Source organism: Oncorhynchus masou, unplaced genomic scaffold (assembly GCF_036934945.1).
Source record: "Oncorhynchus masou masou isolate Uvic2021 unplaced genomic scaffold, UVic_Omas_1.1 unplaced_scaffold_4897, whole genome shotgun sequence".
Lineage (NCBI taxonomy): Eukaryota > Metazoa > Chordata > Actinopteri > Salmoniformes > Salmonidae > Oncorhynchus > Oncorhynchus masou.
In genome coordinates, this window is record NW_027011294.1 from 1 (window position 1) to 24,096 (window position 24,096).

The 24,096-nt window shown below is 37.4% G+C and overlaps 19 pseudogenes; all 19 read right to left on the reverse strand.

Moving 5' to 3' along the window:
• Positions 1-479: 479 nt before the first annotated feature.
• On the reverse strand, positions 480-597 carry LOC135535633 (5S ribosomal RNA; annotated as a pseudogene).
• Positions 598-1,993: 1,396 nt separating this feature from the next.
• On the reverse strand, positions 1,994-2,112 carry LOC135535643 (5S ribosomal RNA; annotated as a pseudogene).
• A 1,329-nt stretch (positions 2,113-3,441) lies between these two features.
• LOC135535646 (5S ribosomal RNA) lies at positions 3,442-3,560 on the reverse strand (annotated as a pseudogene).
• A 1,248-nt stretch (positions 3,561-4,808) lies between these two features.
• LOC135535644 (5S ribosomal RNA) lies at positions 4,809-4,927 on the reverse strand (annotated as a pseudogene).
• A 1,323-nt stretch (positions 4,928-6,250) lies between these two features.
• LOC135535638 (5S ribosomal RNA) lies at positions 6,251-6,369 on the reverse strand (annotated as a pseudogene).
• A 451-nt stretch (positions 6,370-6,820) lies between these two features.
• On the reverse strand, positions 6,821-6,939 carry LOC135535639 (5S ribosomal RNA; annotated as a pseudogene).
• Positions 6,940-8,037: 1,098 nt separating this feature from the next.
• Positions 8,038-8,156, reverse strand: LOC135535647 (5S ribosomal RNA; annotated as a pseudogene).
• Positions 8,157-9,498: 1,342 nt separating this feature from the next.
• On the reverse strand, positions 9,499-9,617 carry LOC135535640 (5S ribosomal RNA; annotated as a pseudogene).
• Positions 9,618-10,098: 481 nt separating this feature from the next.
• Positions 10,099-10,217, reverse strand: LOC135535641 (5S ribosomal RNA; annotated as a pseudogene).
• A 452-nt stretch (positions 10,218-10,669) lies between these two features.
• Positions 10,670-10,788, reverse strand: LOC135535653 (5S ribosomal RNA; annotated as a pseudogene).
• A 1,304-nt stretch (positions 10,789-12,092) lies between these two features.
• On the reverse strand, positions 12,093-12,211 carry LOC135535652 (5S ribosomal RNA; annotated as a pseudogene).
• A 1,663-nt stretch (positions 12,212-13,874) lies between these two features.
• On the reverse strand, positions 13,875-13,993 carry LOC135535651 (5S ribosomal RNA; annotated as a pseudogene).
• A 773-nt stretch (positions 13,994-14,766) lies between these two features.
• Positions 14,767-14,885, reverse strand: LOC135535642 (5S ribosomal RNA; annotated as a pseudogene).
• Positions 14,886-15,659: 774 nt separating this feature from the next.
• LOC135535648 (5S ribosomal RNA) lies at positions 15,660-15,778 on the reverse strand (annotated as a pseudogene).
• Positions 15,779-17,248: 1,470 nt separating this feature from the next.
• LOC135535649 (5S ribosomal RNA) lies at positions 17,249-17,367 on the reverse strand (annotated as a pseudogene).
• Positions 17,368-20,337: 2,970 nt separating this feature from the next.
• On the reverse strand, positions 20,338-20,456 carry LOC135535635 (5S ribosomal RNA; annotated as a pseudogene).
• Positions 20,457-21,584: 1,128 nt separating this feature from the next.
• LOC135535636 (5S ribosomal RNA) lies at positions 21,585-21,703 on the reverse strand (annotated as a pseudogene).
• A 772-nt stretch (positions 21,704-22,475) lies between these two features.
• Positions 22,476-22,594, reverse strand: LOC135535637 (5S ribosomal RNA; annotated as a pseudogene).
• A 1,095-nt stretch (positions 22,595-23,689) lies between these two features.
• Positions 23,690-23,808, reverse strand: LOC135535650 (5S ribosomal RNA; annotated as a pseudogene).
• Between the last annotated feature and the right edge of the window lie 288 nt (positions 23,809-24,096).

A 24,096-nucleotide genomic window follows, 5' to 3' on the forward strand; every position in this document is an offset into this window, starting at 1 on the left:
AACCAGGCCCGACTCCTGCTTAGCTTCTGAGAACGAGATCAGGAGTACTCAGGCTGGTATGGTCGTAAGCAAGAAACTTTCTTGGTGCACTATATAAAGTCAAAGTGAGTCTGATTAACAGCTGTTGCATTTTCACCATTAGATAAGCATCTTTGTGTCACTCAAAAGTGGAAGAAATTGCAAATCTGTAGCCATTTTTTCTCACAAAAACCTTGAAAAAGCGATGTGCACATATTTCGCTTTGAAATAAGTAAGCAATGAGTCTGATTAACAGCTGTTGCATTTTCACCATTAGATAAGCATCTTTGTGTCACTCAAAAGTGGAAGAAATTGCATATACTGTAGCCATAATTTGTAGCACAGATTGTTGGATGAAATACAAACTAACCTTGCTTACTTATTTCAAAGCGAGGGCACATATTTCAGTCTTGTGGGAAAAAACTGACAAAGAGTTGAAATTTCACAAGGCAGTGATAAAAAGCTTACAGCACCTGGTATTCCCAAGTGGTCTTACAATCCAATACTAACCAGGCCCGACCCTGCTTATCTTCTGAGAACAACGAGATCAGGCGTACTCAGGCTGGTATGGTCGTAAGCAAGAAACTTTCTCTTGGTGCACTATATAAAGTCAAAGTGAGTCTGATTAACAGCTGTTGCATTTTCACCATTAGATAAGCATCTTTGTCACTCAAAAAGTGGAAGAAATTGCAAATCAGTTTTTTCTCACAAAACTGAAATATGTGCACTCATTTGAAATAAATAAGCAAGGCTAGTGTGTATTTCATCCAACAATCTGTGCTACATATTATGGCTACAGTCAAAGTGAGTCTGATTAACAGCTGTTGCATTTTCACCATTAGATAAACATCTTTGTGTCACTCAAAAAGTGGAAGAAATTGCATATACTGTAGCCATAATTTGTAGCACAGATTGTTGGATGGAATACAAACTAACCTTGCTTACTTATTTCAAAGCGAGGCCACATATTTCAGTCTTGTGGGAAAAAACTGACAAAGAGTTGAAATTTCACAAGGCAGTGATAAAAAAGCTTACAGCACCTGGTGCACTCGCTTTGAAATAAGTAAGCCTTGTGTGTCTCTGTGTACATATATGGCTAAGTCAAAGTGAGTCTGATTAACAGCTGTTGCATTTTCACCATTAGATAAGCATCTTTGTGTCACTCAAAAAGTGGAAGAAATTGCATATACTGTAGCCATAATTTGTAGCACAGATTGTTGGATGAAATACAAACTAACCTTGCTTACTTATTTCAAAGCGAGGGCACATATTTCAGTCTTGTGGGAAAAAACTGACAAAGAGTTGAAATTTCACAAGGCAGTGATAAAAAAGCTTACAGCACCTGGTATTCCCAGCTTTGAAATAAGTAAGCAAGGCTTGTGTGTATTTCATCCAACAATCTGTGCTACATATTATGGCTATAGTCAAAGTGAGTCTGATTAACAGCTGTTGCATTTTCACCATTAGATAAGCATCTTTGTGTCACTCAAAAAGTGGAAGAAATTGCATATACTGTAGCCATAATTTGTAGCACAGATTGTTGGATGAAATACAAACTAACCTTGCTTACTTATTTCAAAGCGAGGGCACATATTTCAGTCTTGTGGGAAAAAACTGACAAAGAGTTGAAATTTCACAAGGCAGTGATAAAAAAGCTTACAGCACCTGGTGCACTCGCTTTGAAATAAGTAAGCAAGGCTTGTGTGTATTTCATCCAACAATCTGTGCTACATATTATGGCTACAGTCAAAGTGAGTCTGATTAACAGCTGTTGCATTTTCACCATTAGATAAGCATCTTTGTGTCACTCAAAAAGTGGAAGAAATTGCATATACTGTAGCCATAATTTGTAGCACAGATTGTTGGATGAAATACAAACTAACCTTGCTTACTTATTTCAAAGCGAGGGCACATATTTCAGTCTTGTGGGAAAAAACTGACAAAGAGTTGAAATTTCACAAGGCAGTGATAAAAAAGCTTACAGCACCTGGTATTCCCAAGTGGTCTTACAATCCTAATACTAACCAGGCCCGACCCTGCTTAGCTTCTGAGAACAACGAGATCAGGAGTACTCAGGCTGGTATGGTCGTAAGTAAGAAACTTTCTCTTGGTGCACTATATAAAGTCAAAGTGAGTCTGATTAACAGCTGTTGCATTTTCACCATTAGATAAGCATCTTTGTATCACTCAAAAAGTGGAAGAAATTGCAAATCAGTTTTTTCTCACAAAACTGAAATATGTGCACTCACTTTGAAATAAATAAGCAAGGCTAGTGTGTATTTCATCCAACAATCTGTGCTACATATTATGGCTACAGTCAAAGTGAGTCTGATTAACAGCTGTTGCATTTTCACCATTAGATAAACATCTTTGTGTCACTCAAAAAGTGGAAGAAATTGCATATACTGTAGCCATAATTTGTAGCACAGATTGTTGGATGGAATACAAACTAACCTTGCTTACTTATTTCAAAGCGAGGGCACATATTTCAGTCTTGTGGGAAAAAACTGACAAAGAGTTGAAATTTCACAAGGCAGTGATAAAAAAGCTTACAGCACCTGGTGCACTCGCTTTGAAATAAGTAAGCAAGGCTTGTGTGTATTTCATCCAACAATCTGTGCTACATATTATGGCTACAGTCAAAGTGAGTCTGATTAACAGCTGTTGCATTCTCACCATTAGATAAGCATATTTGTGTCACTCAAAAAGTGGAAGAAATTGCATATACTGTAGCCATAATTTGTAGCACAGATTGTTGGATGAAATACAAACTAACCTTGCTTACTTATTTCAAAGCGAGGGCACATATTTCAGTCTTGTGGGAAAAAACTGACAAAGAGTTGAAATTTCACAAGGCAGTGATAAAAAAGCTTACAGCACCTGGTATTCCTCAAGCTTCTGAAATAAGTAAGCAAGGCTTGTGTGTTATTTCATCCAACAATCTGTGCTACATATTATGGCTACAGTCAAAGTGAGTCTGATTAACAGCTGTTGCATTTTCACCATTAGATAAGCATCTTTGTGTCACTCAAAAAGTGGAAGAAATTGCATATACTGTAGCATAATTTGTAGCAAAACTAACCTTGAACTTATTTCAAAGCGTGCACTCAGCTTTGAAAAAAACTAACAAAGAGTAAGCAGGCTAAAAAAGTGTGTTTTCATCCAACAATCTGTGCTACATATTATGGCTACAGTCAAAGTGAGTCTGATTAACAGCTGTTGCATTTTCACCATTAGATAAGCATCTTTGTGTCACTCAAAAAGTGGAAGAAATTGCATATACTGTAGCCATAATTTGTAGCACAGATTGTTGGATGAAATACAAACTAACCTTGCTTACTTATTTCAAAGCGAGGGCACATATTTCAGTCTTGTGGGAAAAAACTGACAAAGAGTTGAAATTTCACAAGGCAGTGATAAAAAAGCTTACAGCACCTGGTATTCCCAAGTGGTCTTACAATCCTAATACTAACCAGGCCCGACCCTGCTTAGCTTCTGAGAACAACGAGATCAGGCGTACTCAGGCTGGTATGGTCGTAAGCAAGAAACTTTCTCTTGGTGCACTATATAAAGTCAAAGTGAGTCTGATTAACAGCTGTTGCATTTTCACCATTAGATAAGCATCTTTGTATCACTCAAAAAGTGGAAGAAATTGCAAATCAGTTTTTTCTCACAAAACTGAAATATGTGCACTCACTTTGAAATAAATAAGCAAGGCTAGTGTGTATTTCATCCAACAATCTGTGCTACATATTATGGCTACAGTCAAAGTGAGTCTGATTAACAGCTGTTGCATTTTCACCATTAGATAAACATCTTTGTGTCACTCAAAAAGTGGAAGAAATTGCATATACTGTAGCCATAATTTGTAGCACAGATTGTTGGATGGAATACAAACTAACCTTGCTTACTTATTTCAAAGCGAGGGCACATATTTCAGTCTTGTGGGAAAAAACTGACAAAGAGTTGAAATTTCACAAGGCAGTGATAAAAAAGCTTACAGCACCTGGTATTCCCAAGTGGTCTTACAATCCTAATACTAACCAGGCCCGACCCTGCTTAGCTTCTGAGAACAACGAGATCAGTTCACTTATTTCTTTTCAGTGTGGAAAAAACTGATGAAATTTCACAAGGCAGTGATAAAAAAGCTTACAGCACCTGGTGCACTCGCTTTGAAATAAGTAAGCAAGGCTTGTGTGTATTTCATCCAACAATCTGTGCTACATATTATGGCTACAGTCAAAGTGAGTCTGATTAACAGCTGTTGCATTTTCACCATTAGATAAGCATCTTTGTGTCACTCAAAAAGTGGAAGAAATTGCATATACTGTAGCCATAATTTGTAGCACAGATTGTTGGATGAAATACAAACTAACCTTGCTTACTTATTTCAAAGCGAGGGCACATATTTCAGTCTTGTGGGAAAAAACTGACAAAGAGTTGAAATTTCACAAGGCAGTGATAAAAAAGCTTACAGCACCTGGTGCACTCGCTTTGAAATAAGTAAGCAAGGCTTGTGTGTATTTCATCCAACAATCTGTGCTACATATTATGGCTACAGTCAAAGTGAGTCTGATTAACAGCTGTTGCATTTTCACCATTAGATAAGCATCTTTGTGTCACTCAAAAAGTGGAAGAAATTGCATATACTGTAGACATAATTTGTAGCACAGATTGTTGGATGAAATACAAACTAACCTTGCTTACTTATTTCAAAGCGAGGGCACATATTTCAGTCTTGTGGGAAAAAACTGACAAAGAGTTGAAATTTCACAAGGCAGTGATAAAAAAGCTTACAGCACCTGGTATTCCCAAGTGGTCTTACAATCCTAATACTAACCAGGCCCGACCCTGCTTAGCTTCTGAGAACAACGAGATCAGGAGTACTCAGGCTGGTATGGTCGTAAGTAAGAAACTTTCTCTTGGTGCACTATATAAAGTCAAAGTGAGTCTGATTAACAGCTGTTGCATTTTCACCATTAGATAAGCATCTTTGTATCACTCAAAAAGTGGAAGAAATTGCAAATCAGTTTTTTCTCACAAAACTGAAATATGTGCACTCACTTTGAAATAAATAAGCAAGGCTAGTGTGTATTTCATCCAACAATCTGTGCTACATATTATGGCTACAGTCAAAGTGAGTCTGATTAACAGCTGTTGCATTTTCACCATTAGATAAACATCTTTGTGTCACTCAAAAAGTGGAAGAAATTGCATATACTGTAGCCATAATTTGTAGCACAGATTGTTGGATGGAATACAAACTAACCTTGCTTACTTATTTCAAAGCGAGGGCACATATTTCAGTCTTGTGGGAAAAAACTGACAAAGAGTTGAAATTTCACAAGGCAGTGATAAAAAAGCTTACAGCACCTGGTGCACTCGCTTTGAAATAAGTAAGCAAGGCTTGTGTGTATTTCATCCAACAATCTGTGCTACATATTATGGCTACAGTCAAAGTGAGTCTGATTAACAGCTGTTGCATTTTCACCATTAGATAAGCATCTTTGTGTCACTCAAAAAGTGGAAGAAATTGCATATACTGTAGCCATAATTTGTAGCACAGATTGTTGGATGAAATACAAACTAACCTTGCTTACTTATTTCAAAGCGAGGGCACATATTTCAGTCTTGTGGGAAAAAACTGACAAAGAGTTGAAATTTCACAAGGCAGTGATAAAAAAGCTTACAGCACCTGGTATTCCCAAGTGGTCTTACAATCCTAATACTAACCAGGCCCGACCCTGCTTATCTTCTGAGAACAACGAGATCAGGAAAGCAAGAAACTTTCTCTTGGTGCACTATATAAAGTCAAAGTGAGTCTGATTAACAGCTGTTGCATTTTCACCATTAGATAAGCATCTTTGTATCACTCAAAAAGTGGAAGAAATTGCAAATCAGTTTTTTCTCACAAAACTGAAATATGTGCACTCACTTTGAAATAAATAAGCAAGGCTAGTGTGTATTTCATCCAACAATCTGTGCTACATATTATGGCTACAGTCAAAGTGAGTCTGATTAACAGCTGTTGCATTTTCACCATTAGATAAACATCTTTGTGTCACTCAAAAAGTGGAAGAAATTGCATATACTGTAGCCATAATTTGTAGCACAGATTGTTGGATGAAATACAAACTAACCTTGCTTACTTATTTCAAAGCGAGGGCACATATTTCAGTCTTGTGGGAAAAAACTGACAAAGAGTTGAAATTTCACAAGGCAGTGATAAAAAAGCTTACAGCACCTGGTATTCCCAAGTGGTCTTACAATCCGAATACTAACCAGGCCCGACCCTGCTTATCTTCTGAGAACAACGAGATCAGGCGTACTCAGGCTGGTATGGTCGTAAGCAAGAAACTTTCTCTTGGTGCACTATATAAAGTCAAAGTGAGTCTGATTAACAGCTGTTGCATTTTCACCATTAGATAAGCATCTTTGTATCACTCAAAAAGTGGAAGAAATTGCAAATCAGTTTTTCTCACAAAACTGAAATATGTGCACTCACTTTGAAATAAATAAGCAAGGCTAGTGTGTATTTCATCCAACAATCTGTGCTACATATTATGGCTACAGTCAAAGTGAGTCTGATTAACAGCTGTTGCATTTTCACCATTAGATAAACATCTTTGTGTCACTCAAAAAGTGGAAGAAATTGCATATACTGTAGCCATAATTTGTAGCACATATTGTTGGATGAAATACAAACTAACCTTGCTTACTTATTTCAAAGTGAGGGGACATATTTCAGTCTTGTGGGAAAAAACTGACAAAGAGTTGAAATTTCACAAGGCAGTGATAAAAAAGCTTACAGCACCTGGTATTCCCAAGTGGTCTTACAATCCGAATACTAACCAGGCCCGACCCTGCTTATCTTCTGAGAACAACGAGATCAGGCGTACTCAGGCTGGTATGGTCGTAAGCAAGAAACTTTCTCTTGGTGCACTATATAAAGTCAAAGTGAGTCTGATTAACAGCTGTTGCATTTTCACCATTAGATAAGCATCTTTGTGTCACTCAAAAAGTGGAAGAAATTGCAAATCAGTTTTTGTAGCTCACAAAACTGAAATATGTGCACTCACTTTGAAATAAATAAGCAAGGCTAGTGTGTATTTCATCCAACAATCTGTGCTACATATTATGGCTACAGTCAAAGTGAGTCTGATTAACAGCTGTTGCATTTTCACCATTAGATAAACATCTTTGTGACACTCAAAAAGTGGAAGAAATTGCATATACTGTAGCCATAATTTGTAGCACAGATTGTTGGATGGAATACAAACTAACCTTGCTTACTTATTTCAAAGCGAGGGCACATATTTCAGTCTTGTGGGAAAAAACTGACAAAGAGTTGAAATTTCACAAGGCAGTGATAAAAAAGCTTACAGCACCTGGTGCACTCGCTTTGAAATAAGTAAGCAAGGCTTGTGTGTATTTCATCCAACAATCTGTGCTACATATTATGGCTACAGTCAAAGTGAGTCTGATTAACAGCTGTTGCATTTTCACCATTAGATAAGCATCTTTGTGTCACTCAAAAAGTGGAAGAAATTGCATATACTGTAGCCATAATTTGTAGCACAGATTGTTGGATGAAATACAAACTAACCTTGCTTACTTATTTCAAAGCGAGGGCACATATTTCAGTCTTGTGGAAAAAACTGACAAAGAGTTGAAATTTCACAAGGCAGTGATAAAAAAGCTTACAGCACCTGGTGCACTCGCTTTGAAATAAGTAAGCAAGGCTTGTGTGTATTTCATCCAACAATCTGTGCTACATATTATGGCTACAGTCAAAGTGAGTCTGATTAACAGCTGTTGCATTTTCACCATTAGATAAGCATCTTTGTGTCACTCAAAAAGTGGAAGAAATTGCATATACTGTAGCCATAATTTGTAGCACAGATTGTTGGATGAAATACAAACTAACCTTGCTTACTTATTTCAAAGCGAGGGCACATATTTCAGTCTTGTGGGAAAAAACTGACAAAGAGTTGAAATTTCACAAGGCAGTGATAAAAAAGCTTACAGCACCTGGTATTCCCAAGTGGTCTTACAATCCTAATACTAACCAGGCCCGACCCTGCTTAGCTTCTGAGAACAACGAGATCAGGAGTACTCAGGCTGGTATGGTCGTAAGTAAGAAACTTTCTCTTGGTGCACTATATAAAGTCAAAGTGAGTCTGATTAACAGCTGTTGCATTTTCACCATTAGATAAGCATCTTTGTATCACTCAAAAAGTGGAAGAAATTGCAAATCAGTTTTTTCTCACAAAACTGAAATATGTGCACTCACTTTGAAATAAATAAGCAAGGCTAGTGTGTATTTCATCCAACAATCTGTGCTACATATTATGGCTACAGTCAAAGTGAGTCTGATTAACAGCTGTTGCATTTTCACCATTAGATAAACATCTTTGTGTCACTCAAAAAGTGGAAGAAATTGCATATACTGTAGCCATAATTTGTAGCACAGATTGTTGGATGGAATACAAACTAACCTTGCTTACTTATTTCAAAGCGAGGGCACATATTTCAGTCTTGTGGGAAAAAACTGACAAAGAGTTGAAATTTCACAAGGCAGTGATAAAAAAGCTTACAGCACCTGGTGCACTCGCTTTGAAATAAGTAAGCAAGGCTTGTGTGTATTTCATCCAACAATCTGTGCTACATATTATGGCTACAGTCAAAGTGAGTCTGATTAACAGCTGTTGCATTTTCACCATTAGATAAGCATCTTTGTGTCACTCAAAAAGTGGAAGAAATTGCATATACTGTAGCCATAATTTGTAGCACAGATTGTTGGATGAAATACAAACTAACCTTGCTTACTTATTTCAAAGCGAGGGCACATATTTCAGTCTTGTGGGAAAAAACTGACAAAGAGTTGAAATTTCACAAGGCAGTGATAAAAAAGCTTACAGCACCTGGTATTCCCAAGTGGTCTTACAATCCTAATACTAACCAGGCCCGACCCTGCTTATCTTCTGAGAACGAGATCAGGCGGACTCAGGCTGGTATGGTCGTAAGCAAGAAACTTTCTCTTGGTGCACTATATAAAGTCAAAGTGAGTCTGATTAACAGCTGTTGCATTCTCACCATTAGATAAGCATCTTTGTGTCACTCAAAAAGTGGAAGAAATTGCAAATCAGTTTTTTCTCACAAAACTGAAATATGTGCACTCGCTTTGAAATAAGTAAGCAAGGCTAGTGTGTATTTCATCCAACAATCTGTGCTACATATTATGGCTACAGTCAAAGTGAGTCTGATTAACAGCTGTTGCATTTTCACCATTAGATAAACATCTTTGTGTCACTCAAAAAGTGGAAGAAATTGCATATACTGTAGCCATAATTTGTAGCACATATTGTTGGATGAAATACAAACTAACCTTGCTTACTTATTTCAAAGCGAGGGCACATATTTCAGTCTTGTGGGAAAAAACTGACAAAGAGTTGAAATTTCACAAGGCAGTGATAAAAAAGCTTACAGCACCTGGTATTCCCAAGTGGTCTTACAATCCGAATACTAACCAGGCCCGACCCTGCTTATCTTCTGAGAACAACGAGATCAGGCGTACTCAGGCTGGTATGGTCGTAAGCAAGAAACTTTCTCTTGGTGCACTATATAAAGTCAAAGTGAGTCTGATTAACAGCTGTTGCATTTTCACCATTAGATAAGCATCTTTGTGTCACTCAAAAAGTGAGAAATTGCAAATCAGTTTTCTCACAGAAATTGCAAATCAGTTTTTCTCACAAAACTGAAATATGTGCACTCAGTCTTTGAAATAAGTAAGCAAGGCAAGGCTAGTGTGTATTTCATCCAACAATCTGTGCTACATATTATGGCTACAGTCAAAGTGAGTCTGATTAACAGCTGTTGCATTTTCACCATTAGATAAACATCTTTGTGTCACTCAAAAAGTGGAAGAAATTGCATATACTGTAGCCATAATTTGTAGCACAGATTGTTGGATGAAATACAAACTAACCTTGCTTACTTATTTCAAAGCGAGGGCACATATTTCAGTCTTGTGGGAAAAAACTGACAAAGAGTTGAAATTTCACAAGGCAGTGATAAAAAAGCTTACAGCACCTGGTATTCCCAAGTGGTCTTACAATCCGAATACTAACCAGGCCCGACCCTGCTTATCTTCTGAGAACAACGAGATCAGGCGTACTCAGGCTGGTATGGTCGTAAGCAAGAAACTTTCTCTTGGTGCACTATATAAAGTCAAAGTGAGTCTGATTAACAGCTGTTGCATTTTCACCATTAGATAAGCATCTTTGTATCACTCAAAAAGTGGAAGAAATTGCAAATCAGTTTTTTCTCACAAAACTGAAATATGTGCACTCACTTTGAAATAAATAAGCAAGGCTAGTGTGTATTTCATCCAACAATCTGTGCTACATATTATGGCTACAGTCAAAGTGAGTCTGATTAACAGCTGTTGCATTTTCACCATTAGATAAACATCTTTGTGTCACTCAAAAAGTGGAAGAAATTGCATATACTGTAGCCATAATTTGTAGCACAGATTGTTGGATGAAATACAAACTAACCTTGCTTACTTATTTCAAAGCGAGGGCACATATTTCAGTCTTGTGGGAAAAAACTGACAAAGAGTTGAAATTTCACAAGGCAGTGATAAAAAAGCTTACAGCACCTGGTATTCCCAAGTGGTCTTACAATCCGAATACTAACCAGGCCCGACCCTGCTTAGCTTCTGAGAACAACGAGATCAGGCGTACTCAGGCTGGTATGGTCGTAAGCAAGAAACTTTCTCTTGGTGCACTATATAAAGTCAAAGTGAGTCTGATTAACAGCTGTTGCATTTTCACCATTAGATAAGCATCTTTGTATCACTCAAAAAGTGGAAGAAATTGCAAATCAGTTTTTTCTCACAAAACTGAAATATGTGCACTCACTTTGAAATAAATAAGCAAGGCTAGTGTGTATTTCATCCAACAATCTGTGCTACATATTATGGCTACAGTCAAAGTGAGTCTGATTAACAGCTGTTGCATTTTCACCATTAGATAAGCATCTTTGTGTCACTCAAAAAGTGGAAGAAATTGCATATACTGTAGCCATAATTTGTAGCACAGATTGTTGGATGAAATACAAACTAACCTTGCTTACTTATTTCAAAGCGAGGGCACATATTTCAGTCTTGTGGGAAAAAACTGACAAAGAGTTGAAATTTCACAAGGCAGTGATAAAAAAGCTTACAGGGTATTCCCAAGTGGTCTTACAATCCGAATACTAACCAGGCCCGACCCTGCTTATCTTCTGAGAACAACGAGATCAGGCGTACTCAGGCTGGTATGGTCGTAAGGTCAAAGTGAGTCTGATTAACAGCTGTTGCATTTTCACCATTAGATAAGCATCTTTGTATCACTCAAAAAGTGGAAGAAATTGCAAATCAGTTTTTTCAAAAACTGAAATATGTGCACTCACTTTGAAATAAATAAGCAAGGCTAGTGTGTATTTCATCCAACAATCTGTGCTACATATTATGGCTACAGTCAAAGTGAGTCTGATTAACAGCTGTTGCATTTTCACCATTAGATAAACATCTTTGTGTCACTCAAAAAGTGGAAGAAATTGCATATACTGTAGCCATAATTTGTAGCACAGATTGTTGGATGAAATACAAACTAACCTTGCTTACTTATTTCAAAGCGAGGGCACATATTTAGTCTTGTGGAAAAAACTGACAAAGAGTTGAAATTTCACAAGGCAGTGATAAAAAAGCTTACAGCACCTGGTGCACTCGCTTTGAAATAAGTAAGCAAGGCTTGTGTGTATTTCATCCAACAATCTGTGCTACATATTATGGCTACAGTCAAAGTGAGTCTGATTAACAGCTGTTGCATTTTCACCATTAGATAAGCATCTTTGTGTCACTCAAAAAGTGGAAGAAATTGCATATACTGTAGCCATAATTTGTAGCACAGATTGTTGGATGAAATACAAACTAACCTTGCTTACTTATTTCAAAGCGAGGGCACATATTTCAGTCTTGTGGGAAAAAACTGACAAAGAGTTGAAATTTCACAAGGCAGTGATAAAAAAGCTTACAGCACCTGGTATTCCCAAGTGGTCTTACAATCCTAATACTAACCAGGCCCGACCCTGCTTATCTTCTGAGAACAACGAGATCAGGCGTACTCAGGCTGGTATGGTCGTAAGCAAGAAACTTTCTCTTGGTGCACTATATAAAGTCAAAGTGAGTCTGATTAACAGCTGTTGCATTTTCACCATTAGATAAGCATCTTTGTATCACTCAAAAAGTGGAAGAAATTGCAAATCAGTTTTTTCTCACAAAACTGAAATATGTGCACTCACTTTGAAATAAATAAGCAAGGCTAGTGTGTATTTCATCCAACAATCTGTGCTACATATTATGGCTACAGTCAAAGTGAGTCTGATTAACAGCTGTTGCATTTTCACCATTAGATAAACATCTTTGTGTCACTCAAAAAGTGGAAGAAATTGCATATACTGTAGCCATAATTTGTAGCACAGATTGTTGGATGGAATACAAACTAACCTTGCTTACTTATTTCAAAGCGAGGGCACATATTTCAGTCTTGTGGGAAAAAACTGACAAAGAGTTGAAATTTCACAAGGCAGTGATAAAAAAGCTTACAGCACCTGGTGCACTCGCTTTGAAATAAGTAAGCAAGGCTTGTGTGTATTTCATCCAACAATCTGTGCTACATATTATGGCTACAGTCAAAGTGAGTCTGATTAACAGCTGTTGCATTTTCACCATTAGATAAGCATCTTTGTGTCACTCAAAAAGTGGAAGAAATTGCATATACTGTAGCCATAATTTGTAGCACAGATTGTTGGATGAAATACAAACTAACCTTGCTTACTTATTTCAAAGCGAGGGCACATATTTCAGTCTTGTGGGAAAAAACTGACAAAGAGTTGAAATTTCACAAGGCAGTGATAAAAAAGCTTACAGCACCTGGTATTCCCAAGTGGTCTTACAATCCTAATACTAACCAGGCCCGACCCTGCTTATTCTGAGAACAACGAGATCAGGAGTACTCAGGCTGGTATGGTCGTAAGCAAGAAACTTTCTCTTGGTGCACTATATAAAGTCAAAGTGAGTCTGATTAACAGCTGTTGCATTTTCACCATTAGATAAGCATCTTTGTATCACTCAAAAAGTGGAAGAAATTGCAAATCAGTTTTTTCTCACAAAACTGAAATATGTGCACTCACTTTGAAATAAATAAGCAAGGCTAGTGTGTATTTCATCCAACAATCTGTGCTACATATTATGGCTACAGTCAAAGTGAGTCTGATTAACAGCTGTTGCATTTTCACCATTAGATAAACATCTTTGTGTCACTCAAAAAGTGGAAGAAATTGCATATACTGTAGCCATAATTTGTAGCACAGATTGTTGGATGGAATACAAACTAACCTTGCTTACTTATTTCAAAGCGAGGGCACATATTTCAGTCTTGTGGGAAAAAACTGACAAAGAGTTGAAATTTCACAAGGCAGTGATAAAAAAGCTTACAGCACCTGGTGCACTCGCTTTGAAATAAGTAAGCAAGGCTTGTGTGTATTTCATCCAACAATCTGTGCTACATATTATGGCTACAGTCAAAGTGAGTCTGATTAACAGCTGTTGCATTTTCACCATTAGATAAGCATCTTTGTGTCACTCAAAGTGGAAGAAATTGCATATACTGTAGCCATAATTTGTAGCACAGATTGTTGGATGAAATACAAACTAACCTTGCTTACTTATTTCAAAGCGAGGGCACATATTTCAGTCTTGTGGGAAAAAACTGACAAAGAGTTGAAATTTCACAAGGCAGTGATAAAAAAGCTTACAGCACCTGGTATTCCCAAGTGGTCTTACAATCCTAATACTAACCAGGCCCGACCCTGCTTAGCTTCTGAGAACAACGAGATCAGGAGTACTCAGGCTGGTATGGTCGTAAGCAAGAAACTTTCTCTTGGTGCACTATATAAAGTCAAAGTGAGTCTGATTAACAGCTGTTGCATTTTCACCATTAGATAAGCATCTTTGTATCACTCAAAAAGTGGAAGAAATTGCAAATCAGTTTTTCTCACAAAACTGAAATATGTGCACTCACTTTGAAATAAATAAGCAAGGCTAGTGTGTATTTCATCCAACAATCTGTGCTACATATTATGGCTACAGTCAAAGTGAGTCTGATTAACAGCTGTTGCATTTTCACCATTAGATAAACATCTTTGTGTCACTCAAAAAGTGGAAGAAATTGCATATACTGTAGCCATAATTTGTAGCACAGATTGTTGGATGGAATACAAACTAACCTTGCTTACTTATTTCAAAGCGAGGGCACATATTTCAGTCTTGTGGGAAAAAACTGACAAAGAGTTGAAATTTCACAAGGCAGTGATAAAAAAGCTTACAGCACCTGGTGCACTCGCTTTGAAATAAGTAAGCAAGGCTTGTGTGTATTTCATCCAACAATCTGTGCTACATATTATGGCTACAGTCAAAGTGAGTCTGATTAACAGCTGTTGCATTTTCACCATTAGATAAGCATCTTTGTGTCACTCAAAAAGTGGAAGAAATTGCATATACTGTAGCCATAATTTGTAGCACAGATTGTTGGATGAAATACAAACTAACCTTGCTTACTTATTTCAAAGCGAGGGCACATATTTCAGTCTTGTGGGAAAAAACTGACAAAGAGTTGAAATTTCACAAGGCAGTGATAAAAAAGCTTACAGCACCTGGTATTCCCAAGTGGTCTTACAATCCGAATACTAACCAGGCCCGACCCTGCTTATCTTCTGAGAACAACGAGATCAGGCGTACTCAGGCTGGTATGGTCGTAAGCAAGAAACTTTCTCTTGGTGCACTATATAAAGTCAAAGTGAGTCTGATTAACAGCTGTTGCATTTTCACCATTAGATAAGCATCTTTGTATCACTCAAAAAGTGGAAGAAATTGCAAATCAGTTTTTTCTCACAAAACTGAAATATGTGCACTCACTTTGAAATAAATAAGCAAGGCTAGTGTGTATTTCATCCAACAATCTGTGCTACATATTATGGCTACAGTCAAAGTGAGTCTGATTAACAGCTGTTGCATTTTCACCATTAGATAAACATCTTTGTGTCACTCAAAAAGTGGAAGAAATTGCATATACTGTAGCCATAATTTGTAGCACAGATTGTTGGATGGAATACAAACTAACCTTGCTTACTTATTTCAAAGCGAGGGCACATATTTCAGTCTTGTGGGAAAAAACTGACAAAGAGTTGAAATTTCACAAGGCAGTGATAAAAAAGCTTACAGCACCTGGTGCACTCGCTTTGAAATAAGTAAGCAAGGCTTGTGTGTATTTCATCCAACAATCTGTGCTACATATTATGGCTACAGTCAAAGTGAGTCTGATTAACAGCTGTTGCATTTTCACCATTAGATAAGCATCTTTGTGTCACTCAAAAAGTGGAAGAAATTGCATATACTGTAGCCATAATTTGTAGCACAGATTGTTGGATGAAATACAAACTAACCTTGCTTACTTATTTCAAAGCGAGGGCACATATTTCAGTCTTGTGGGAAAAAACTGACAAAGAGTTGAAATTTCACAAGGCAGTGATAAAAAAGCTTACAGCACCTGGTATTCCCAAGTGGTCTTACAATCCTAATACTAACCAGGCCCGACCCTGCTTAGCTTCTGAGAACAACGAGATCAGGAGTACTCAGGCTGGTATGGTCGTAAGTAAGAAACTTTCTCTTGGTGCACTATATAAAGTCAAAGTGAGTCTGATTAACAGCTGTTGCATTTTCACCATTAGATAAGCATCTTTGTGTCACTCAAAAAGTGGAAGAAATTGCAAATCAGTTTTTTCTCACAAAACTGAAATATGTGCACTCGCTTTGAAATAAGTAAGCAAGGCTAGTGTGTATTTCATCCAACAATCTGTGCTACATATTATGGCTACAGTCAAAGTGAGTCTGATTAACAGCTGTTGCATTTTCACCATTAGATAAACATCTTTGTGTCACTCAAAAAGTGGAAGAAATTGCATATACTGTAGCCATAATTTGTAGCACAGATTGTTGGATGAAATACAAACTAACCTTGCTTACTTATTTCAAAGCGAGGGCACATATTTCAGTCTTGTGGGAAAAAACTGACAAAGAGTTGAAATTTCACAAGGCAGTGATAAAAAAGCTTACAGCACCTGGTATTCCCAAGTGGTCTTACAATCCGAATACTAACCAGGCCCGACCCTGCTTATCTTCTGAGAACGAGATCAGGCGGACTCAGGCTGGTATGGTCGTAAGCAAGAAACTTTCTCTTGGTGCACTATATAAAGTCAAAGTGAGTCTGATTAACAGCTGTTGCATTCTCACCATTAGATAAGCATATTTGTGTCACTCAAAAAGTGGAAGAAATTGCATATACTGTAGCCATAATTTGTAGCACAGATTGTTGGATGAAATACAAACTAACCTTGCTTACTTATTTCAAAGCGAGGGCACATATTTCAGTCTTGTGGAAAAAACTGACAAAGAGTTGAAATTTCACAAGGCAGTGATAAAAAAGCTTACAGCACCTGGTGCACTCGCTTTGAAATAAGTAAGCAAGGCTTGTGTGTATTTCATCCAACAATCTGTGCTACATATTATGGCTACAGTCAAAGTGAGTCTGATTAACAGCTGTTGCATTTTCACCATTAGATAAGCATCTTTGTGTCACTCAAAAAGTGGAAGAAATTGCATATACTGTAGCCATAATTTGTAGCACAGATTGTTGGATGAAATACAAACTAACCTTGCTTACTTATTTCAAAGCGAGGGCACATATTTCAGTCTTGTGGAAAAAACTGACAAAGAGTTGAAATTTCACAAGGCAGTGATAAAAAAGCTTACAGCACCTGGTGCACTCGCTTTGAAATAAGTAAGCAAGGCTTGTGTGTATTTCATCCAACAATCTGTGCTACATATTATGGCTACAGTCAAAGTGAGTCTGATTAACAGCTGTTGCATTTTCACCATTAGATAAGCATCTTTGTGTCACTCAAAAAGTGGAAGAAATTGCATATACTGTAGCCATAATTTGTAGCACAGATTGTTGGATGAAATACAAACTAACCTTGCTTACTTATTTCAAAGCGAGGGCACATATTTCAGTCTTGTGGGAAAAAACTGACAAAGAGTTGAAATTTCACAAGGCAGTGATAAAAAAGCTTACAGCACCTGGTATTCCCAAGTGGTCTTACAATCCTAATACTAACCAGGCCCGACCCTGCTTAGCTTCTGAGAACAACGAGATCAGGAGTACTCAGGCTGGTATGGTCGTAAGTAAGAAACTTTCTCTTGGTGCACTATATAAAGTCAAAGTGAGTCTGATTAACAGCTGTTGCATTTTCACCATTAGATAAGCATCTTTGTATCACTCAAAAAGTGGAAGAAATTGCAAATCAGTTTTTTCTCACAAAACTGAAATATGTGCACTCACTTTGAAATAAATAAGCAAGGCTAGTGTGTATTTCATCCAACAATCTGTGCTACATATTATGGCTACAGTCAAAGTGAGTCTGATTAACAGCTGTTGCATTTTCACCATTAGATAAACATCTTTGTGTCACTCAAAAAGTGGAAGAAATTGCATATACTGTAGCCATAATTTGTAGCACAGATTGTTGTGGAATACAAACTAACCTTGCTTACTTATTTCAAAGCGAGGGCACATATTTCAGTCTTGTGGGAAAAAACTGACAAAGAGTTGAAATTTCACAAGGCAGTGATAAAAAAGCTTACAGCACCTGGTGCACTCGCTTTGAAATAAGTAAGCAAGGCTTGTGTGTATTTCATCCAACAATCTGTGCTACATATTATGGCTACAGTCAAAGTGAGTCTGATTAACAGCTGTTGCATTTTCACCATTAGATAAGCATCTTTGTGTCACTCAAAAAGTGGAAGAAATTGCATATACTGTAGCCATAATTTGTAGCACAGATTGTTGGATGAAATACAAACTAACCTTGCTTACTTATTTCAAAGCGAGGGCACATATTTCAGTCTTGTGGGAAAAAACTGACAAAGAGTTGAAATTTCACAAGGCAGTGATAAAAAAGCTTACAGCACCTGGTATTCCCAAGTGGTCTTACAATCCTAATACTAACCAGGCCCGACCCTGCTTATTTCTGAGAACAACGAGATCAGGCGTACTCAGGCTGGTATGGTCGTAAGCAAGAAACTTTCTCTTGGTGCACTATATAAAGTCAAAGTGAGTCTGATTAACAGCTGTTGCATTTTCACCATTAGATAAGCATCTTTGTATCACTCAAAAAGTGGAAGAAATTGCAAATCAGTTTTTTCTCACAAAACTGAAATATGTGCACTCACTTTGAAATAAATAAGCAAGGCTAGTGTGTATTTCATCCAACAATCTGTGCTACATATTATGGCTACAGTCAAAGTGAGTCTGATTAACAGCTGTTGCATTTTCACCATTAGATAAACATCTTTGTGTCACTCAAAAAGTGGAAGAAATTGCATATACTGTAGCCATAATTTGTAGCACAGATTGTTGGATGAAATACAAACTAACCTTGCTTACTTATTTCAAAGCGAGGGCACATATTTCAGTCTTGTGGGAAAAAACTGACAAAGAGTTGAAATTTCACAAGGCAGTGATAAAAGCTTACAGCACCTGGTATTCCCAAGTGGTCTTACAATCCTAATACTAACCAGGCCCGACCCTGCTTATCTTCTGAGAACGAGATCAGGCGGACTCAGGCTGGTATGGTCGTAAAAAGCAAGAAACTTTCTCTTGGTGCACTATATAAAGTCAAAGTGAGTCTGATTAACAGCTGTTGCATTTTCACCATTAGATAAGCATCTTTGTCACTCAAAAAGTGGAAGAAATTGCAAATCAGTTTTTTCTCACAAAACTGAAATATGTGCACTCGCTTTGAAATAAGTAAGCAAGGCTTTGTATTTCATCCAACAATCTGTGCTACATATTATGGCTACAGTCAAAGTGAGTCTGATTAACAGCTGTTGCATTTTCACCATTAGATAAGCATCTTTGTGTCACTCAAAAAGTGGAAGAAATTGCATATACTGTAGCCATAATTTGTAGCACAGATTGTTGGATGAAATACAAACTAACCTTGCTTACTTATTTCAAAGCGAGGGCACATATTTCAGTCTTGTGGGAAAAAACTGACAAAGAGTTGAAATTTCACAAGGCAGTGATAAAAAAGCTTACAGCACCTGGTATTCCCAAGTGGTCTTACAATCCGAATACTAACCAGGCCCGACCCTGCTTATCTTCTGAGAACAACGAGATCAGGCGTACTCAGGCTGGTATGGTCGAAAAGAAACTTTCTCTTGGTGCACTATATAAAGTCAAAGTGAGTCTGATTAACAGCTGTTGCATTTTCACCATTAGATAAGCATCTTTGTGTCACTCAAAAAGTGGAAGAAATTGCAAATCTTTTTTCTCACAAAACTGAAATATGTGCACTCACTTTGAAATAAATAAGCAAGGCTGTGCTACATATTATGGCTACAGTCAAAGTGAGTCTGATTAACAGCTGTTGCATTTTCACCATTAGATAAGCATCTTTGTGTCACTCAAAAAGTGGAAGAAATTGCATATACTGTAGACATAATTTGTAGCACAGATTGTTGGATGAAATACAAACTAACCTTGCTTACTTATTTCAAAGCGAGGGCACATATTTCAGCCTTGTGGGAAAAAACTGACAAAGAGTTGAAATTTCACAAGGCAGTGATAAAAAAGCTTACAGCACCTGGTATTCCCAAGTGGTCTTACAATCCGAATACTAACCAGGCCCGACCCTGCTTATCTTCTGAGAACGAGATCAGGCGGACTCAGGCTGGTATGGTCGTAAGCAAGAAACTTTCTCTTGGTGCACTATATAAAGTCAAAGTGAGTCTGATTAACAGCTGTTGCATTCTCACCATTAGATAAGCATCTTTGTGTCACTCAAAAAGTGGAAGAAATTGCAAATCAGTTTTTTCTCACAAAACTGAAATATGTGCACTGTCTGTGCTACATATTATGGCTACAGTCAAAGTGAGTCTGATTAACAGCTGTTGCATTTTCACCATTAGATAAACATCTTTGTGTCACTCAAAAAGTGGAAGAAATTGCATATACTGTAGCCATAATTTGTAGCACAGATTGTTGGATGAAATACAAACTAACCTTGCTTACTTATTTCAAAGCGAGGGCACATATTTCAGTCTTGTGGGAAAAAACTGACAAAGAGTTGAAATTTCACAAGGCAGTGATAAAAAGCTTACAGCACCTGGTATTCCCAAGTGGTCTTACAATCCGAATACTAACCAGGCCCGACCCTGCTTAGCTTCTGAGAACAACGAGATCAGGCGTACTCAGGCTGGTATGGTCGTAAGCAAGAAACTTTCTCTTGGTGCACTATATAAAGTCAAAGTGAGTCTGATTAACAGCTGTTGCATTTTCACCATTAGATAAGCATCTTTGTGTCACTCAAAAAGTGGAAGAAATTGCAAATCAGTTTTTTCTCACAAAACTGAAATATGTGCACTCACTTTGAAATAAATAAGCAAATAAGCAAGGTGAGTGTGTATTTCATCCAACAATCTGTGTGTGTATTTCATCCAACAATCTGTGCTACATATTATGGCTACAGTCAAAGTGAGTCTGATTAACAGCTGTTGCATTTTCACCATTAGATAAACATCTTTGTGTCACTCAAAAAGTGGAAGAAATTGCATATACTGTAGCCATAATTTGTAGCACAGATTGTTGGATGAAATACAAACTAACCTTGCTTACTTATTTCAAAGCGAGGGCACATATTTCAGTCTTGTGGGAAAAAACTGACAAAGAGTTGAAATTTCACAAGGCAGTGATAAAAAAGCTTACAGCACCTGGTGCACTCGCTTTGAAATAAGTAAGCAAGGCTTGTGTGTATTTCATCCAACAATCTGTGCTACATATTATGGCTACAGTCAAAGTGAGTCTGATTAACAGCTGTTGCATTCTCACCATTAGATAAGCATATTTGTGTCACTCAAAAAGTGGAAGAAATTGCATATACTGTAGCCATAATTTGTAGCACAGATTGTTGGATGAAATACAAACTCACCTTGCTTACTTATTTCAAAGCGAGGGCACATATTTCAGTCTTGTGGAAAAAACTGACAAAGAGTTGAAATTTCACAAGGCAGTGATAAAAAAGCTTACAGCACCTGGTGCACTCGCTTTGAAATAAGTAAGCAAGGCTTGTGTGTATTTCATCCAACAATCTGTGCTACATATTATGGCTAGAGTCAAAGTGAGTCTGATTAACAGCTGTTGCATTTTCACCATTAGATAAGCATCTTTGTGTCACTCAAAAAGTGGAAGAAATTGCATATACTGTAGACATAATTTGTAGCACAGATTGTTGGATGAAATACAAACTAACCTTGCTTACTTATTTCAAAGCGAGGGCACATATTTCAGCCTTGTGGGAAAAAACTGACAAAGAGTTGAAATTTCACAAGGCAGTGATAAAAAAGCTTACAGCACCTGGTATTCCCAAGTGGTCTTACAATCCGAATACTAACCAGGCCCGACCCTGCTTAGCTTCTGAGAACAACGAGATCAGGCGTACTCAGGCTGGTATGGTCGTAAGCAAGAAACTTTCTCTTGGTGCACTATATAAAGTCAAAGTGAGTCTGATTAACAGCTGTTGCATTTTCACCATTAGATAAGCATCTTTGTATCACTCAAAAAGTGGAAGAAATTGCAAATCAGTTTTTTCTCACAAAACTGAAATATGTGCACTCACTTTGAAATAAATAAGCAAGGCTAGTGTGTATTTCATCCAACAATCTGTGCTACATATTATGGCTACAGTCAAAGTGAGTCTGATTAACAGCTGTTGCATTTTCACCATTAGATAAACATCTTTGTGTCACTCAAAAAGTGGAAGAAATTGCATATACTGTAGCCATAATTTGTAGCACAGATTGTTGGATGGAATACAAACTAACCTTGCTTACTTATTTCAAAGCGAGGGCACATATTTCAGTCTTGTGGGAAAAAACTGACAAAGAGTTGAAATTTCACAAGGCAGTGATAAAAAAGCTTACAGCCTGGTGCACTCGCTTTGAAATAAGTAAGCAAGGCTTGTGTGTATTTCATCCAACAATCTGTGCTACATATTATGGCTACAGTCAAAGTGAGTCTGATTAACAGCTGTTGCATTTTCACCATTAGATAAGCATCTTTGTGTCACTCAAAAAGTGGAAGAAATTGCATATACTGTAGCCATAATTTGTAGCACAGATTGTTGGATGAAATACAAACTAACCTTGCTTACTTATTTCAAAGCGAGGGCACATATTTCAGTCTTGTGGGAAAAAACTGACAAAGAGTTGAAATTTCACAAGGCAGTGATAAAAAAGCTTACAGCACCTGGTATTCCCAAGTGGTCTTACAATCCGAATACTAACCAGGCCCGACCCTGCTTAGCTTCTGAGAACAACGAGATCAGGAGTACTCAGGCTGGTATGGTCGTAAGCAAGAAACTTTCTCTTGGTGCACTATATAAAGTCAAAGTGAGTCTGATTAACAGCTGTTGCATTTTCACCATTAGATAAGCATCTTTGTATCACTCAAAAAGTGGAAGAAATTGCAAATCAGTTTTTTCTCACAAAACTGAAATATGTGCACTCACTTTGAAATAAATAAGCAAGGCTAGTGTGTATTTCATCCAACAATCTGTGCTACATATTATGGCTACAGTCAAAGTGAGTCTGATTAACAGCTGTTGCATTTTCACCATTAGATAAACATCTTTGTGTCACTCAAAAAGTGGAAGAAATTGCATATACTGTAGCCATAATTTGTAGCACAGATTGTTGGATGAAATACAAACTAACCTTGCTTACTTATTTCAAAGCGAGGGCACATATTTCAGTCTTGTGGGAAAAAACTGACAAAGAGTTGAAATTTCACAAGGCAGTGATAAAAAAGCTTACAGCACCTGGTGCACTCGCTTTGAAATAAGTAAGCAAGGCTTGTGTGTATTTCATCCAACAATCTGTGCTACATATTATGGCTACAGTCAAAGTGAGTCTGATTAACAGCTGTTGCATTCTCACCATTAGATAAGCATATTTGTGTCACTCAAAAAGTGGAAGAAATTGCATATACTGTAGCCATAATTTGTAGCACAGATTGTTGGATGAAATACAAACTAACCTTGCTTACTTATTTCAAAGCGAGGGCACATATTTCAGTCTTGTGGAAAAAACTGACAAAGAGTTGAAATTTCACAAGGCAGTGATAAAAAAGCTTACAGCACCTGGTGCACTCGCTTTGAAATAAGTAAGCAAGGCTTGTGTGTATTTCATCCAACAATCTGTGCTACATATTATGGCTACAGTCAAAGTGAGTCTGATTAACAGCTGTTGCATTTTCACCATTAGATAAGCATCTTTGTGTCACTCAAAAAGTGGAAGAAATTGCATATACTGTAGCCATAATTTGTAGCACAGATTGTTGGATGAAATACAAACTAACCTTGCTTACTTATTTCAAAGCGAGGGCACATATTTCAGTCTTGTGGGAAAAAACTGACAAAGAGTTGAAATTTCACAAGGCAGTGATAAAAAAGCTTACAGCACCTGGTATTCCCAAGTGGTCTTACAATCCTAATACTAACCAGGCCCGACCCTGCTTATCTTCTGAGAACAACGAGATCAGGCGTACTCAGGCTGGTATGGTCGTAAGTAAGAAACTTTCTCTTGGTGCACTATATAAAGTCAAAGTGAGTCTGATTAACAGCTGTTGCATTTTCACCATTAGATAAGCATCTTTGTATCACTCAAAAAGTGGAAGAAATTGCAAATCAGTTTTTTCTCACAAAACTGAAATATGTGCACTCACTTTGAAATAAATAAGCAAGGCTAGTGTGTATTTCATCCAACAATCTGTGCTACATATTATGGCTACAGTCAAAGTGAGTCTGATTAACAGCTGTTGCATTTTCACCATTAGATAAACATCTTTGTGTCACTCA